Below are 16852 nucleotides of genomic sequence, written 5' to 3' on the forward strand. Positions count from 1 at the left end.
TTTGACTGTGGGTTTTTTCTCATTCCCCTGATGTATAGGAGTCTCTGAGCTTGTTTTGGGGTTTCTTTCAGAGGAAGTTGTTCTGTATGTAGCTGTAGATTTGGTGTGTCTGTGGGAGGAGGTGAGTTCAGGATCCTCCTACATTGCCATCTTGAACTGGAACTTATTTAATTTTAAAGTAGTAGAGGAATAAGATTTAAATTATGGTTGTTACCAATGGGAAGGTAATCACTAGAGAAATAAAGACACGTAGAAGATATTCAGAATTCAAGGGAGTGGGGATGCCACACTAGGAAACCTGATCAAGATGGGAAAGAATGAAATAACGTTTAGATAAATGGGAAAGGTAAAATGTAAGGAATGAAACCTGCTTAGCAATTAATATATGAAATATAAAGAGGTTGATTTTTCTTAACAAGATTCCAAGAATATCAAATGGAGAAGAAAAAAATAATCTTTATAGTTTTCCAAGAAACATGTAGAACATAATAATAGAGGTTAAAAATAAAAAGATGGCAAGATATATATAAATAAAATATATATTATTGGAACAAGGAGAGTAAAAATTCAATGAAAAGCCCATTCAGAAAGGAGAAGAAGAGGTGATACAGAGTTACTGATCCATACCGATCATGAAATCCTGCTGGGCAGACATTGTGTGAAAATCTTGCTATCCTAGAGGATGGGGAAATTCCTTAAATAATTTAGTTTCTTCTCTTTGGGACCATTTTATTTGTCTGTTATCCTCTATCAACAGATCTGAAGTGGATATTGGAGTGTTTGCCTGTCTTGGGGGTCTATATAGCTTTCTCAGCTTGTGTCTTACTGGTGCAGGTTTGGGGCTTGAATATTCTAAGAGTTGAATGTACAAGGCTTTTTAAATGATTAAATAGTGAGGTTAGAAAAGAGGCTTTGCTCGACAAAGTTATTCAGGGCTCCAAGCTGGTAGGGACTCTGGTATCTTCAACTGGTAGGTTTCCAACTTGTTGATACTGGGTATAGCGGAAGGGAAAAGGAAGTGGAGGATTGTGGAGAAAATTTTTATGGGCCAGCACTGGCAGTGGTGTACACCACTTTGCCCATGACCAGAACTTAAATCACGTGTCCAAACCAACTCCAGGGGAGGGTAGGAAATGTGTTTTAGCTGTATGCTTACAAGGAAAGGGAAACATATTTGGTGAACAACTAGATGGTTTCTCCTTTATGCTACCTATCTGTCTATTAAAAACTGTATATCCCACCAACAGAGAATATATGTTTTCTATAAGTCCCTACTATATTTGCAAACCTAATTCATGTAGTAAGCCACAAAGAAAGTCTAAGAGATTTATCTAAGGAGAGATTCATAGCCATATTCTCTAATAAAAAATTCATTAAAGTAGAACTAAAGAAGAGGAAAAGAAGTTGCTTAACCTCCCTTATCTTCTTGAAAATTAAGAAACACTCTGGTTTTGAAAAAGAAAAAAAGAAAAGGAAATGAAAATAAATTACAAATTACATAGAAATTGATGAAAACCAAAACCAATGGTGTGTTCTGTAGAAAATTGACACCTCTAAGAGCTTTTACTATTTAAAAAACCTGAAAATAAATGAACTGATATCCAACTTAACAAATTAGAAAAAGAAAAACAGAATAAATCTCCAAATTGCTTTAGTATCTTTTCCTTTTTTCAGCTGCATTTGTTATGATTACCTGAATCCTTTCTTTTTTGTCAATTCATTTCTTATCAAGTGTCTCTTCTGTTGCTTGCTGTTTCTAAATGAATTTCAATTTTGTTTTGTTTTATTGTTTGTCATAGGCAAATTTTTCTTTGGGAGTTTAAAATTATCTTTGTGGAATTAAAGTAATATGAAGGAAGAGTACTGTAAAATGATTTGGCGGGGTGAAAAGGGAGCTATAAGTGGATATTATTGTGTATACTTAGGAGTTCTTAAATTTTATTTTTCTTTTAGATTCTGATGGAAAAAGGAGGAACGTGTTCTTTAAAAGGCAGGCCAACCTCTACTAAGAAAGTCTGTCAGTATAAGTGAATTTTTTTCTTTTAAAAAAACTAACATTTAAGTGGAAATTGTTTTAAGTGCTTTTTTTTTAGTTTTTTTCCAGCAAATATGTTTCCTAGATATCTTAGAATATACTAGTAATGCAATTGTCTTCAAAACTACTTTTATCTTTTATAAAATGTGTTATACATGATGAATATATGTAACATATATGTACATTTTAGCGAATAATAGTAAAATAGATACCCTTGTACTCACTTTGTAGCTTAAGAAATAATACGTAATCAGTACATTTGAAGATCTTCTCAATTGCATTTCCTATCCTGCCCCCTAGAGGTAACTATTATCCTGAATTTGTTTTTATGGTATCACACATAGACTTTTACATTGCTTGGTTTTGAACTGTTCACAGATTGAGGCAAATGCTATATATTTTGCTGCAACTTGCTTTTCTTTGTTCACCCACTCTGATATTTGTGACTCTAATATACTTCATTATTTATTTACTGCTATGCAACCTTCTGTTGTGTGAATGTACCTCAATTTATACATTTTCTGGCATTGGTTATTTAGATTGTTTTGAATATTTTGCTATAATAAACAATGCTACTTGGACAATTCTTGACATTTCTCCTGGGACACATGTATAAAAAATTTCTCTTGAATATGAGTCAAGGAGTAGAATTGGCTAGTTCAAATGTTATGCGCATCTTCATCTATTCTAGGTAATACAAAATTGTTTTATAAAGTAGTTGTGCCAGTTTAAACTCCCACTTGCAGGAGCTAAGACTCTTAGTTGTTCCATATTCTCACTAACACTGGATCAGCTTTTTATCATTGTTGGAATCTGGTATTTCATTGTAATTTTAATTTATATTTCCCATTATTAATTAGGTTGATTTGCCACCCCTGTTTATCTGTGAAATATCTTTCATGTCTATTGGTCATATTTCTTTTAGAAAGTTTGGCTTTCCTTATAGGATATATCTTTTCCATGTGTAGATATATATGTATATATCCTATATATCTTTCATATATATATACTAGATTCTAATTGCTTGTAGGCTGTGTGTAGCAAATACTTCATATTTGAGTGGTCATTTTAGTCTATACTGTCTTTTTATGAAAAATAGTTTGTGGTACTTTTTAGATATTCTGTGATAGAATGATTCTTTCGGATATCTACTTTGCTAGGATACCTAGAAATCTTTATCAACTTTTTTCTTTTGGATTTAATTTAAATTTTTGAAGTGTAAACCAGTAGTCTGGTTTCTATCCTATCTTGTCTGCCCTGTTTCCTTTTGCCTCATATGAGTAACTTTTTTATTGGTTTATGGTTTATCGTTTTACTATGTTTTGTTGTGTTCTGTTTTTCTTCAAAATAAAGCCTAAGAATATATAAACACACATATTCACATGAGTCTTAGTTCTCCACTTTTCTCACTTAAATGTAGTATAGGATATTTTGTGTAATATAGGATATTTTATAGATGAATTAAATGGATTCATTTATTTAGTAAGTTTCTTATAGATTTCTCCATCTTAGTACTAGACATTTCTTCATCCCTTATTTATGACAATTTGGTAATCTATTATGTGGATGGGCTATAGTTTATTCAGTCATGCCCTGTTGGTGGACATTTGGCTTGTTTCCAGTATTGTGTTCTTATAAACAATGCTTGGTGAACAACTTTGTGTATATGTTTCTTAATTATGGAGGTACATTTTCAGGGTAATTTCTAGGAGTAGCATTGCTGTGTCAAAGGGGAGATACATTGTTTTTTTGTGTAGTTATTATTGCCAAAATTCAATTTTGATAGATATTACCAAATTCCCTGTTGCATCATTTGGCAATCTCACCAGAAATGTGCCTTTTTATTCCACAGCCTCACCAATAGGGATTGTGTTCAAACTTGGGAATTTTTGTGAGTTTTATAAAAATAGATAGGTAGACAGACGGATAGATGGCAGTTTAAGTTTGCTTTTCTTTTTCTGTAAGTGAAGTTGAGCGTCTTTTAAAAATATTTAATGTCTGTTTTCATTTCTTTTTCTTTAAAGTCTCCATTCATGTCTTTTGACCAATTGAATTTTTGGTATTTTTTTCTTGATATTTAAGAACTCTTTATATATTAAAGAGATTTAGGTCTTTGTGATATGTCACAAATATTTCCTCCTAGTTTATTATTGGTTTTAGATTTGTTTTGACTTTGCTTATGATATCTCCTGCTTTGCCAAAGGATTAATGTATTTTTTTATGTGGTTGATTTTATTCATCTTTTCTTTTATACTTCTGGATTTAATTAGAAAGACTCTACACTCCCAGGTTAAATGAATTCACTTAATGTTTTCTTCTAGTGTTAGTATGATTTTATATTTTTACACTTAAATCTTTAATCCATTTAGAGTTTATTGTGATTTAAGGTGTGAGATGTGTATTGATTCAGGTTTTTAAAATGCATCTTTTCCCTAGGCATTTGTGATACCACCTTTTTTATGTACTAACTTTTCATATGTGCTGGGCTTTCTTTACTGTTCTACTGGTCTTTCCTAATCTTTGTGTGCTAATACTGTACTATTTTTATGGTAAGTGCTTTATAGTATGCTTAATTTCTAAAACAGTTACACCTCCCTTTGTACTTTTTAAAGAATTTTTCTGGCTAATTTTGATTATTTTTTATATAAACTTTAAAATCAACTTGTGTAGCTCCAAAGAAATATTTTAGTTTTATAAGGAAAATGCTAAGTGTATATATTGATTTAGTGTGGATTATCATACTAATGATGTTGAGTAGACCTATCTAAGAACAAGGGATGTCTTTTTGTTAATTCAGCCTAATTTTGTATCTTTAATAGTTGTTTAGAACACCTTTAAGCACTTTAAAGTTTTCCTCAAGTAGATTCTGCATGTCTCTTGTTAGATTTGGTGGCAGGTACTTTTTGTTGTTTTTGTTGCTACTTTAGTGTGAATGCACGTCCCTCTTGGTCTACAGTATTTATGCATTGTGAGGAGTCATGACCTACTTCTCAGGCCTATTTTTAAACTTTACTTGCTATCATAAGAGAACACATTAAGCACATAATGAAAGAATATCGGACTGGATGCTTTGAGTTGATTTTTTAAATACAGCTTTTATTGTACAAGGAAGCTTCGTTTATTAGATTAGCAAATATCTGGTGCTTTTGGACTTAATAAATTGCCTTATTCCTCCTTCCTGTAGGTTGACACTTTAAATTATTATTTAAATTATTTGTTCATAAAACATTGTTCGTATATTAGAAAAAATCAATTGAATTTTCTCTGTTCTCCTTTCTTGCCTTATGTACCCTTATTTTACTTGTAGATGAAAAACTTTTAAGTGTAGAATAAACCCGTAATACTCTGTCAGAAATTCAAGATGCGGAGTTTCTCAAGTTTTAACTAGTTTTGGCACACTTTTAAAATGCTCTGCAGTATGTTAGCTAAACTTATGTTACCAGCTGATATCTGCTGCCTGTGTATATATTTAGTAGAGTATTAATAAATACCATTCTTCATGAGTTAAATGTTCGTTTTCAGATCTTGAGACTTCACAGAGTAGTTGGTCTACCAGTTACTCTCCAAGGCCCACAGATAGTTGTTTCAGTTCTAGTTCAGAGATGGTAAGTTATGCTTTTCGTTTTTTTGCTTATTAATATATGCTATACTAGTTTAGAATTCTTTGTATATCTCATAGTGTACCTTTACATTCTGAAACAAATAGTTGAGACAATAACTAGTGGAAATATAAATGTAAACAAAAAATGAAAAATATTAAAAATGTAAGAACGTAAACAGAAATATAAAATTAAAGTATAAATGAATGTGTTCATTATTATTGACAAAAGCCAATCTTATCAGGATATGTGTGTGTGTATATGATAAAGTTGTGTTTCTTTTAAAAGAGTTTTTAAAAGAACCCACTCATAAGAATTGAAAACCTAAAACAACCAAAAATACATACAAAAAGAAAACCTTAAGGCTTATATGAAGAAAACACTAAAGTGTTACTGAAGACTGTCGTCTGAATAATTGGAATGACATGCTATGTTCTGAGTGGGAATGCTGCATTTCTCATAAATCACATTTAATGGAATTCTCCTCCATCAATTCTTCCGTATTCATTTCGTCCACCTTTTGTCTCTCACTTTCCATCTGAACTGCTCTTGCTAAGGAAGGACCCCAGTGATTTCTATTTTGTCAAATTCGTTGGACACTAAAGTTTTTATTTTACAAGAACTTTTAGTAATATTAATAGAAATTATGTTCTTTTTTTTTTTGAAACATTTTCTTCTCTTTGCTTTTATGATAACACACTCTTTTGGTTTTTTCATACCTCTTTGAGTGCTACTTTATGCCTTTGTCTACTTCTCTTCCACCCTTCCTCCTATATAAATGACATAGTGTTTACGGTTTGCTGCAGGATCCTTTTCTTCTCTTAACCTACATTCCAAACTCTAGATGATGTTATGTGCTCCAATGACTTATATACTGTCTAGTTGATGACAGTTCTCAACTTTATGACTTTAGCCCAGATCCTTATTTAGATGTCCAGTTTCCTAGCGGATACCTCTTCTTGGATGTTTCACAAAAATCTCCTTATTTTTATTCCTCAAACTGAATTCCCCTGATTTTCTCCCCAAGTCAGTTTTATTGATATTTCCTATATTAGTGATACCTTTTTGTCCACTCAATTGCTCACTCTAGAAACTTAGTAATTAACTGTCATTTCTTTCTGCCTCATCTGCCTTCCTTAACCCCATTCATTCCATCACTTCATTCAGTCAATTGTACTTCCGAAATACTTGGCATATTTATCTACTTCCTCAACTTCTGGTGTCAATACCCTAGTTAAGGTACCATCATCTTGTTCTTGAACTATTGTGGTTGTTTCCTAAGAAATCTATTTTCCACTCTTGTTCCACTTTTTCTCCAGTTAGCAGTCATCGTGATCTTTTGAAAACTTAAATTGAATCATGTTATTCCTATGAGTGGATTTCTATTTTACTTTAGAGTCTGGCTACATCTTCAACTTCTGGTGTTCTCCCTCTCTCACCACACTCCACACGTACGACATTTCACTTTCCTTAGTTTATCAGTCTCTCTTCTGCTTCAGGGCATTTATTTATATATCCTGTTTCCTCTGCCTTACTGTTGCTCATCCTTTAGGTCTTAGCGTAAATATGTCGCTACTTCTGAAAGCCCCTCTTTGGTTCCTCAATCTAAATTAGGCCCCTCAATTATCCTCTCAAGGTCCTTCATGCTTGTTTTTCATAGTGCTTTTCTCATTCTGTCATTACATATGCACGCGTGTGATTATTTGGTTAATGCCATTTCCACCAATGAGAACGTGTGCTTTAAGAGGGCAGCAACTGTGTCTGCTTCACTTGCATTGCAGATGCTAAAAAATACTTGTTTCTTGAATAAACAAATGTATTGAGCTTGTTTTCTCTAATTTGTGTGCAGCCAGTCTTAATGCTGTTTCTTGGGCTTACTTTTCCTATTTCAGTGCCAAACAACTGAGACGTATACCTCATTTTGGTTTTTAATGTTAACTCTGCCTTTTTTTTTTTTTTTTTTAGCTTGGCTAATCAGTACTTTTATATAAGATTTTCACTAAAAGAATATTTTGGTTAGTGCAGTAATTAAGAGATAAATTTTTTTGTGAAGTTGAAAAATTCAAGCTAGTAAATTGAAATATAAACCTATTAAAAGTACTTAAAATTTGACTTTTTGTGTAACAGTTGTGATATTTATTGCTGTTTAATTTTCCTTTTGTCTATTTGATTTTCTGTTAGCCAATACTCTCCTTAAGTTGTTTCTTTTATGAGACTGGGCCCATAAAAGATACAATATAGATATTTTTTGACTAAAGTCAATGAGTGAATAGTTGAACAAGTTATATGTGTCAACTGTTTCTTTCGAAGTTATTACCTCTACTCCATTCTTTTTAAGTGGTTGAAGAGTGTGGTGTATATCGTTTCCTCTGTGTGAAAGGGTAGGGGGATTATGTAGCATGTGATTATAGAGACTGATAAGAGACAAAATTCCCCTTCTCTTTTTTAGCTCTTTTGCTTTCTTTCTTTTTTTTTTGGTGAGGAAGATTCTCTCTGAGCTAACATCGGTTGTTAATCTTCCTCTTTTTTTTTTTTGCTGAGGAAGATTAGCCCTGAGCTAACATCTGTGCCAGTCTTCCTCTATTTTGTATATGGGTTGCCAAGACATTATGGCTTGGCAGTAGTGTAGGTCCATGGGATCTGAACCCATGAACCTGGGCTGCTGAAGTGGAGCCCGCCTGACTTAACCACTACACTACAGGGCCGACCCTTTCTTTTGAATTTTTAATACAAGGATTGTCATTATCATTATTGTTCTTGTTATTTAAAAAATCCATAACCTCCATGATTTTTAAAAATCAAAAGTCCAGGTTGACTTGCCACCTGCCAAAGTCTCTTCTGTATTTTGAAATTTTCCATGATGTGAATTTAAGAATGTCTGCTTTGAAGTCATTGAATGATTTTTTAAAATTAAAGCATCATTTACAGCAAAATTACTAAATTTCTTTTAGCTGTCTGAAGATGAAGATCAAATATTGCAGCAAATTGAAGATTCAAATAGGAGATCCATCAAAACCAAAGAAACAACTATCAGTTTTTATTTAGAAAGGATGGCAAAACTTCCACATGATAGGATTGCTAAAAACAATGCCAAAATTCATAAACAAAATAGAATTTTCACCAGTTCTCACTTAAAGATAAGACAGATCAGTTTCCACAGTCTCAGTGTGATTCAGCACACATTGTGCAAAACAAAAGCAGTAATTGCACTGTACAAGTTGCAAGATGTGATGCATGGGTACAAACTGAGAGTGAACCTGTAATGAAAGAAAAGTTAGATGCTGCCATAGAGCGTGATATAATTTCAAAATGTAAATGTATAAGTGATGTGTCTTCTCTTTGTAATGTTGAAAGGTGCAGTGAAAATATTAAGGCAGATACCACTGGAGGGCAGGAAATCCTTAAGAACAGCTAATATGTTAAGATCTCAGCCTGAGATTTAGCATTTCACTTAATGTTCAGAATTTCATTAACATAATAAGGAATGAGAAAATGCAGCTAAGCACAAGGTGGAAGTAGTCACAAGATATATTTATGGTTTATTTTTAAACATTTTAATATTATTAATTTATGCATTTGCTTTGCATAGATATTTCTTTAGTATCTTCAAGTTTTTAGAAAATAATATATATGTAAATTTACTATCATTCTTATGGTGATTATTCATTATATTATGATATGCTGCTGTTTGTGGATTAAAAATATGTTTACTTGCTTTCTTGTCACATTTATTGTTAGATTTGGTGCATTTGCATGTTTTAGTCAAAATGTTCTCTTCCAAGATTTTAAGACACAAAATAATACTAAATATCAAATATGTTTTCTAACCTCATTATAAGATTTTCTTAGCTACTTACATTAAATATTATACCCTCAGTAAAAATTTCTGGCATTAAGTTTTAGATACAATATATTTTCTATTTTGTTTGGATAACATTTTTTTTTTTTTTGATGAGGAAGATTGGCCCTGAGCTAACATGTGTTGCCACTCTTCCTCTATTTTGTATGTGGGATGCTGCCATAGCATGGTGTGATGAGAGGTGTCTAGGTCCTTGCCCAGGATTTGAACTGGTGAACCCCGGGCTGCTGAAGCAGAGCTTGCAAACTTAACCACTATATCACTGGGTGGGCCCTGGATAATGTTTTTTGTAATACAAGTACCAACTTATATTAATTCAAAGGAAAGTGTTATTTTCTTCAAGATTAAAAAAATGTTTTCATACTTTTATAAAAGAATTGTTCAACATTGGAAAAAATGATTTATGTTCACTAATTTTAATATTGCTAAGATTTGTTTCATAAATATTACATCAAGATTTCTCATTTATAAAATACAAGTTTTGTTTCCAACATAACATTTTTTGCAGTAAGATTTTAAATGTTCATACTCAGACATTTGTATGACTGTATTACAAAGTGTGCAACAGGGGGCATTCTCCTATCTAACGGAACCAAAAATAAAATTGCTACGGAGTTTCTGTGCCTTTAAGGAAAAGAATGATTAGATACTGCATTTTTACATGCATGGATATCACTCAATAGTTTGTATTGCAGAGGGGATTTGAAGCGTAACAATTTATAAATACTAAAAGTTAGTGTTTAAACAGTAGCAATCTTCAGGTTTTTAGCTAGTTTTAGGAAGTTATCTTTGCTGCCTCAGAGAGAGAACAATGCGCTCCTAAGTAATTGTTTTCAAGTATAGTAATCATCTCATGAAAGGAAAATCTAACTATCTGATGTACAATTGATAGCTTTTCAAAAAGCCAGATTTTCATCCTGATATTAAAGAAAAGGTATTACATCATAGATTGATTATCCTCATTATTATTTTGCAAAATATGACATATATAGCAATGAAGACCAATACAGGCATACCTCAGAGAGATTGTGCGTTCAATTCCAGACCACTGCAGTAAAGCGAGTACTGCAGTAAAGTAAATACTGCAGTAAAGCGATTCAAAGGAATTTTTTGGTTTCCCAGTGCATATAAAAGTTATGTTTACACTGTATTGTAGCCTATTAAGTGTGTAATAGCATTATGTCTAAAAAGACAGAGGGCTGGCCCTGTGGCCGAGTGGTTAAGTTCACACGCTTCGCTGAGGCGGCCCAGTGTTTTGTTGTTTTGGATCCTGGGCGCGGAAATAGCACCACTCATCAGGCCATGCTGAGGCGGCATCCCACATCCCACAACTAGAAGGACCCACAACTAAAAAATATATATATACACAACTATGTACTGGGGGGCTTTGGGGAGGAAAGGGAAAAATAAAATCTTTTTTTTTTTTTCTGAGGAAGATTAGCCCTGAGCTAACTACTGCCAATCCTCCTCTTTTTGCTGAGGAAGACTGGCCCTGAGATAACATCCATGTCCATCTTCCTCTCCTTTATATGTGGGACGCCTACCACAGCATGGGGTTTGCCAAGTGGTGCCATGTCCCCACCCGGGATACAAACCAGCGAACCCCGGGCCACCGAGATGCAGAACGTGTGCACTATTTGCTGCGCCACCGGGCCTGCCCCAAATAAAATCTTTAAAAACAGCAACAAAAAATGTACGTGCCTTAATTAAAAAATACTTCATCGCTAAAAAATGCTAACCATCGTTTGAGCCTTTAGCAAGTCGTAATCTTTTTGCTGGTGGAGGGTCTCGCAAAAACGCGGTATCTACAAAGTACAAGAAAGTGAAGCACAATAAAACAAGGTATGCCTATATATGGAAAAAGAAAACTCTCACTGATGATACTAGAATAAGATTGAGCCGTGAGTCTTGGGTGGGTTTCAAATAGCAAATAAACTGACTTTTTCCCAAATACTAATGAGAGTCTAGCAGTGTTGAAGCATGTATATTACAAAAGTCCACAACTAGTTATATTTTTATCAGTATCATAATGTGGCAGTTAAGCTCAAAAAGGTGAAGAAGAATGTCAGGGCTTTTTAGTGCAGTGACCACACACAATGAGAACAGAGTAAGGCACAGTGTAGTAGAGAATTTAAACTTGCCCAAAAAGAAATCTGGCCTGAGCTCTTGGCTTTTGGGAGGTAATTGCTAAGCCCTGGGATATCATGCCTGACAGAAATGTTTTTGTTTGCGGGGGGACCTTGGGCCAAGCCAGATAGTAACAGTGTGATTTAGGATGGTACTTAGAGTCAAGCGGTATCAGCTTGACTTCTTAAGGAGCTAGAAAATGAGATCAGCCATGTGGGCAATCAGCCATGGGACTGTTACGGAGCCTCAATAAACGCTTTGGACACCAAGGCTCAGATGAGCTTCCTTGTTTGGCAGTACTCTGTGGGTGTTGTCACACATTGATACCATGAAAATAACACTGTCCATAGAAGAGGCCAACTGGAAGCTCCACACTTATTCCTTTCCTAGGCTCTGTCCTATGTGTTTCTAACCTAGGCTGATTTTAATCTATGTCCGTTCCCCGTCATAAACTGTAACTGTGAGTACAACAGCTTTCAGTGAGTGCTTCCAGCAAATTATCAAATCTGAGTGTGTGCTTGAAACCACTGAAGTAAGGATAGTTTTGTGGACTGTTCCCTAACTTTGCAGTTGCTAACTCTTTAGATGCTTTAAGGAGATAAATATATTTAGGAAGGAAAGTGAGTATAGATTTACAAAATAAAAAAGACATAGAATAAGTTATAACATACTTCTCAAAATACAATACTGGTTTAGGTTTTCTCTTGGTGAAACCATTTAATAAAAAAAAATAATTGAAGTAAACAAACAGCTTGCTTTTCATATTTGCAATTTAAGGTTTATAAAACAAAGTAAATCTTAGCTAAGGTTTATCCAAATGAAACAAATGGAAAACTTAATAATAATTACGCACACATTTGTAATGTAAACTGCCAATCACAGTGACTTCAAATAAGATACTGTGCATTCAGTAATGGCAGATGTGTATGATACCGATCTGGAGTTGGTGTTTAACAGAGTTGTAAAAGTGCATTGTTTTGGTCAGCATCAACTACTCTAGGAGGTTGCCATCTGAAATAATATGAGGCTATCTTTAGTGGGAGCCTCATGTAATTTACTTTTATACCACTTATCATTGTAATTTATTTGTGTAATTTCTTGCTTAATGTGTATTTTCCCCATGACACTATACATAGCAGTGTAGCAAATGGTGTCAATGATCTGCTCACATTTCCTTGGCATTTTCCATGTCAATACATGCCAAACTGATTTCAGCTGCCAGCACATGTGACTCATTTCCTGAGGGGTTTCTCTTGGCTGCAGACACCTGCTCTGCCAATGTGCAGTCAGGCAGGAAGTACCAGGGAATTAATGCTGTTTGAGAGCAGCCTTGTAAAACAATGACTGTTGGGAGTTGTTGGATAAATACCCCAGTTTCCTTGCCTCTTGGGCAAGATAACTCCCTCAGAAGTGTGTTCTATACTACTGCTTACTCAAAGTGTGATCCACTGACCTGTAGCATTAACATCACTACTGCCTGGGAGTTGGTTAGAAATACAAATTCTTAGAACTGTTGACCTTAAAAAACAAAAGAGCCTGTTATTTTACCAGCAAAATGAATGTATTTGGGAAGAGCGGAGGACTTGTAATTTGGGACATGCAAACTATAGCTAACCATAGGCAAGTCCAGAGAAGAGAGGAGAGGGGCTTGCTTTTACAGAGGAAAGATGAAAGCTGGGAGGGGCTGTTTTGAACAAAAGTCTTTTGGAGGAGACTGAGTTCATGGTGGTAATGACTTCTCATTGACTGAGTGTGATGGTTTCTCATTGGCCACGCTGTTGCTGGGCAAAGAGAAATTCTTCCTTCCTCCTGCTGGGGTGTGTCAAGTAAGCCTCTTCCTGTTGGGGATTGTGAGGTATGCTTTTTCCTGTTTGAGGTCTGTAAGGTATGGCAAGTGATAGTGCATGAAAGCTCCCCTTCAGGGCTCCCCAGCTCTATTTTAAATGAGGTTTCCTGTATTTATTTTCACAAAACCCACCCCAAAACTACTGAATCAGGATCCCTGGGAGTGAGGTCCAGGAATCTCTGCTTAAATAGGTGATGTTGTGCACTTTGAAGTTGGAGAAACACCATTCTTCCAGAGTTCTCCACAAGGATTAAGCTTCACTTGCTTACAGTGTTAACTTTCTTGATAATAAACCCTTTATTAACTTCCTTCCTTTCCTGTTTAACTTCTCTAATTCCAGGCCAGTGTTTCACCCCAAATAAACTACCTGCACTTGAATACTTGACTTAGGGTTTGCTCCTGGTGTAATCCACGTTGACAGGTTAGGAACCATGACAAATGGATGAATGAATTGTTTTTATAGGTATAACTTAGATGTTAACATTGCTAATTTTTTCAGTTTTACAAGTCTCTAGTCCCAGTTTTCCATTTCTGCCACCTGCTGAAGACTCAATAAGTGGGTCTAGCAGCATATTAGACATAAATGAAGAAAGAATTAGTGAAATGAAATATACATCAGAATAAATTATCCAGAATGCAGGAGAGAAAAAGTAGTAGAAAATATGAGAGAGAGTTAATAAGGAGAATAGAGTAAGGAGCTCCAACATATATTTAACTGAAATATCTGTGACCGTACAAAGTTATTACAATATAATTGACTATATTCCCTATACATTATATGCCCATGACTTTATTTCATAAGTGAAAGTTTACACCTCTTAATCTCATTCACTTATTTCACCTACCCCCAACCCTCCTCCGTTCTGGCAACCACCAGTTTGTTTATAAGTCTGTTCCTCTTTTGTTTTGCTGGTTTGTTTGTTTTGTTCTTTTAGATTCCGCTATAAGTGAAGTTGTAAAGGAATTATCTTTGTCTGACTTATTTCACTTAGCATAATACCTTCTGAGTCCATCCGTGGTGTCACAAATGGTAAGATTTCATTCATTTTTATGGCTGCATAATATTTCTTTGTATATATACCACATCATCTTTATCCATTCATCTATCAATGGACATTTAGGTTGCTTTCGTATCTTGGCTATTGTAAATAATGCTGCAGTGAACATAGGGGTGCATATATCTTATCAAATTAATGTTTTTGTTTTCTAATAGATACCCAGCAGTGGAACTGCTGAATCATATAGTAGTTCTATTTTTAATTTTTTGAGGAACCTCCATATTATTTTCCACAGTGGCTGCACCAATTTACATTTCCATTAACAGTGCATGAGGGTTTTCTTTCTCCACATCCTTGCCAACACTTGTTATTTTTTGTCTTTTTGATGATAGCCATTGTAAAAGATGTGAGGTGATATCTCATTGTGGTTTTGATTTGCATTTCACTGAGGATTAGTGATGTTAAGCATCTTTTCATGTGCCTGTTAGCTGTCTGTGTGTCTTCTTCGGAAAAATGTTTTTTCAGGCCCGCTGCCCATTTTTTGTTAAGTTGTTTGTTTTTTTGATATTAAGTTGTATAACTTCTTTATGTATTTTGGATATTAACCCATCAGATAGATGATTTGCAAATATCTTCTCCCATTCAGTAGCTTGCCTTTTCATTTTGTTGATGGTTTCCTTCAGTGTTTGAAAGCTTTTTAGTTGGATTTAGTCCTATTTGTTTATGTTTTCTTTGGTTGCCCTTGCCTGAGGAGACAGGTCTAAAAAAATATTACTAATACTACTAAGACCGATGTCAAAGAGCATACTGCCTATGTTTTCTTCTAGGAGTTTAATGGTTTCAGGTCTTACATTCAAACTTTTAATCCATTTCAAATATATTTTTGTATATGGTGTAAGATAGTGGTCCAGTTTCTTTTTGTTTTGCATGTAGCTGTCCAGTTTTCCCAGCACCATTTATTGAAAAGGCTGTCTTTTCTTCATTATATATTCTTGCCTTCTTTGTCATAGATTAAATGACCATATACTCATGGGTTTATTTCTGGGTTCTCTGTTCTGTTGACCTAGGTACCTGTTTTTGTGCCAGTATCATACTATTTTGACTACTATAGCTTTGTAGTATACTTTGAAATCAAGGAGCTTGATACTTCCAGCTGTGTTCTTCTTTCTCAAGGTTGCTTTGGCTATTCGGGCTCTTTTGTGGTTCCATACAAATTTTAGGATTGTTTGTTCTAGTTCTGTGAAAAATGCCATTGGAATTTTGATAGGATTGCATTAAATCTGTAGATTGCATTGCATAGTATGGACATTTTAACAATATTAATCCTTCCAAACCATGAGCACGATATGTCTTTCCATTTATTTGTGTCATCTTCAATTTCTTTCATCAGTGTTTTATAGTTTTCAGAGTATACAGGTCTTTCACCTCCTTGGTTAAATTATCCTTAGTTACTATATTCTTTTTGATGCAAATGTAAATGGGATTATTTTCTTAATTTTGCTTTCTGATAATTCATTGCTAGTGTATAAAAGTACAACCAATTTTTGCATGTTGATTTTGTATTGTGCAACTTTACTGAATGTATTTATTAGCTCTAACAGTTTTTGATGGTGTCTTTAGGGTTTTCTGTATGTAATATCATATTATCTGCAAACAGAGGCAGTTTTACTTCTTTTCTGTTTGGATGCCTTCTATTTCTTTTCCTTACCTAGTTGCTCTCGCTAGGACTGTCTTACTATGTTGAATAAAAGTGGCAAAAGTGGACATCCTTGTCTTCTTCCTGATCTTAGAGGAAAATCTTTCAGTTTTTCACTGTTGAATATGATGTTAGCTGTGGATTTGTCATATATGGCCTTTATTATGTTGAGGTACATTCTCTCTATACCCACTTGATTGAGAGTTTTTATCATAAGTAGATGTTAAATTTTGTTAAATGCTTTTCTGCATCTGTTGATATGATCGTATGAGTTTTATCCTATCACTTTGATGTCTGGATATTGAACCAGCCTTTCATTCTTGGCATAAATCCCACTTGATCTTTGTGTATAATCCATTTAATGTATTGTTGAGTTTGGTCTTGCTAACATAATGTTTTGCATCTGTGTTCATCACAGATATTGGTCTGTAATTTTCTCTTTTTGTGATGTCTTTGTTTAGTTTTTGTATCAGGGTAATGTTGGCCTCATAAAATGAGTTTGGATGGGCCAGCCCTTTGGCTGAGTGGTTAAGTTCGTGTGCTCTGCTTCAGTGGCCTGGGGTTTCACTGGTTCGAATCCTGGGCACGGACATGGCACTGCTCAATAAGCTATGCTGAGGTGGCATCCCACATGCCACAACTAGAAGGACCCACAATTAAAAATACACAACTATGTACTGGGGGGCTTTGGG

At 34.4% G+C, this 16852-nt stretch overlaps 1 pseudogene; it reads left to right on the forward strand.

The window, feature by feature from the left end:
- LOC138919743 (regulator of DNA class I crossover intermediates 1-like) overlaps window positions 1-9165 on the forward strand; it is a 72475-nt pseudogene extending 63310 nt beyond the window's left edge.
- The last annotated feature ends 7687 nt before the right edge of the window (window positions 9166-16852 follow it).

The sequence above is a fragment of the Equus caballus genome, chromosome 21 (genome assembly GCF_041296265.1).
Source record: "Equus caballus isolate H_3958 breed thoroughbred chromosome 21, TB-T2T, whole genome shotgun sequence".
Lineage (NCBI taxonomy): Eukaryota > Metazoa > Chordata > Mammalia > Perissodactyla > Equidae > Equus > Equus caballus.